The sequence below is a fragment of the Vombatus ursinus genome, unplaced genomic scaffold (genome assembly GCF_900497805.2).
Source record: "Vombatus ursinus unplaced genomic scaffold, bare-nosed wombat genome assembly UNPS02014894.1, whole genome shotgun sequence".
NCBI lineage: Eukaryota > Metazoa > Chordata > Mammalia > Diprotodontia > Vombatidae > Vombatus > Vombatus ursinus.
Window position 1 is genome coordinate 3,553,521 of NW_020954672.1, and position 2,260 is coordinate 3,555,780.

Here is a 2,260-nt window from a genome sequence, read left to right on the forward strand (position 1 = left end):
GCAAATAGTATGCTTTGATCTGCATTCAAAGTCCATAGTTCTTTCTTTGGATGTGGATAGCTTTTTCCATCATAAGATCTTTGGAGATGTCTTAGATCCCTGTATTGCTGAGAAGGGTTAACTCTATCAATATTAGTACCTAACTGATTATGTTATTCCCTTCTTGAGCCAAATCTGATGAGAGTAAGGTTCAAATTATGCTCATCTCCCTCCCTTCTTTCCCTCTGCTGGAATGGGTTTTTGTGCCTTTTCCTGTAATGTAGTTTACCCTTGTCTGCCTCCTCTTTTCCTTTTCTCTCAGTACATTTTCTTAGTTAGAACAATAAATCCACTTACTTGGATCCATTTAACCCACGATTAAATTTTTTTTTTTTATCATTACATCAAAGTCAACTTACCCACCCCCTTTATGTGTACCCCTTTAACATGGTATAATAACAATACTGTTCTCAAGGGTTTACAAGTGTCATCTTCCCTTGTAGGGATGTAAAGTTTGCCCTTACTAATAACATGTTGTTTCTTTCTGTCCTGTTTACCTTTTTACATGTCTCTCCTGAGTCTTGTATTTGAAGATCAAATTTTCTGTTGAGCTCTGGTCTTTTTATCAGGAAGGTTTGGAAGTCCCCTATTTCATTGAATATCCATGTCATGCTCATTTTTGCTGGGTAGTTGATTCTTGCTTGTAATCCAAGCTCTTTTGCCTTACAGAATATCATATTCCATGTCCTACAGTCTTTTAATGTAGAAGCGGCAAGGTCCTGTGTAATCCTGACTGTGGTTCCATGATATTTAAGTTGTTTCTTTCTGGCTGCTTGCAGTATTTTCTCTTTGACCTAGTAATTTTGGAATTTAGCTACTATATTCCTTGGCATTTTCAATTTGGGATGTCTTTGAGGAGGTGATTGGTGGTTTCTTCCTATGGCTATTTTACCCTCTGGTTCTAGGACCTCAGAGCAGTTTTCCTTTATGATTTCCTGAAAGATTTCCTGAAAGAAAGTCTTTTTTTTTCATCGTGATTTTCAGGTAGACCAATAATTTTTAAATTGTCTCTCCTGGATCGATTTTCCAGGTCAGTTGTTTTAACAAGGAGGTATTTTACATTTTCATCTTTTTCATTCTTTTGTTTTTGTTTGACTGATTCTTGCTCTCTCATAAGAGTCATTAGCTTCCATTTGCCCAATTCTAATTTTTAACCAATTGTTTCCTTCTATTAGATTTTGTACTTCCTTCCCCATTTGGCCAATTGTATTTTTTTGTTTCTTCAGTGTATTTCTTTTCCAGTTGGCCAATTGTATTTTTTAAGGACTCGTTTTCTACAGTTAATTTTTGTCCTTCCTTTTCCATGCTATTGACTGTCTCTTGCATACCTCTCATTTCTTTCCTCATTTTTTCTTCTACCTCTCTTATTTGACTTTTAAAATCCTTCTTGAAGGAAATGTTGCTGCTGCCATCTCCAGTGGAGGTCTAGCTTTGAAACATCCTGGGAGAGTTGGTCAGGCTGCTCTTTATGGATGTGGTTGTTGGGCTGAAAATACTGGAGTTCAAAATCCTTACTCCACAGCTGTGAGAACCTCAGGCTGTGGAGACCACTTTGTACGTACCATACTGGCCAGAGAATGTTCACATGCTTTGCAAGCTGAAGATGCCCACCAAGCTTTGCTAGAAACTATGCAAAACAAGTTCATCAGTTCACCTTTCCTAGCCAGTGAAGAGGGTGTACTTGGATGGGTAATAGTTCTTCAATCTTGCAGATGTTCTGCAGAACCTGATTCCTCACAAGATAAACAGACCCTTCTAGTGGAGTTTCTATGGAGTCATACAACTGAGAGCATGTGTGTTGGACATATGTCAGCCCAGGATGGCAAAGCCAAGACTCACATTTCAAGACCTCCTCCTGGTGCTATGGCAGGACAGTCAGTAGCAACGGAAGGAGTTTGCCGCCTGGAGAGCTCAGTGAACTGAACCCCTCTGGCTCAGCATGAAGTGTTTAAATGGCACTTGGGGTCCTGAGCTGGTTTTTTAACAGATATTGGGCGTTTTATTCTCATTTTATCATAACTTGAGACACAAGTGCTGCTGTAGTCTCTACTCTTAGTGATGTGTGAGTGTGTGATAGTGTAAGACTGTGACTACGTGAGCAGATGTGTGTGTGTGTGTGTTTTCCCCAATGGAATAGAATCTTTTTCCTCATCATGCAAATAAAAACCAAGTATGATTAAATGAACATCATAAAATTTACACAGTGTTTACAAAAATGAGC

At 38.7% G+C, this 2,260-nt stretch overlaps 1 protein-coding gene and 1 pseudogene across 3 annotated transcripts in view; one reads left to right on the top strand and one right to left on the bottom strand.

Annotated features, from left to right (window-relative positions):
• The window catches only part of ACIN1 (apoptotic chromatin condensation inducer 1), a 43,294-nt gene that overhangs the window by 28,239 nt on the left and 12,795 nt on the right, over nt 1-2,260 (bottom strand). The gene's annotated exons all lie outside the window — the stretch shown is intronic.
• LOC114028663 lies at nt 1,348-2,205 on the top strand (annotated as a pseudogene).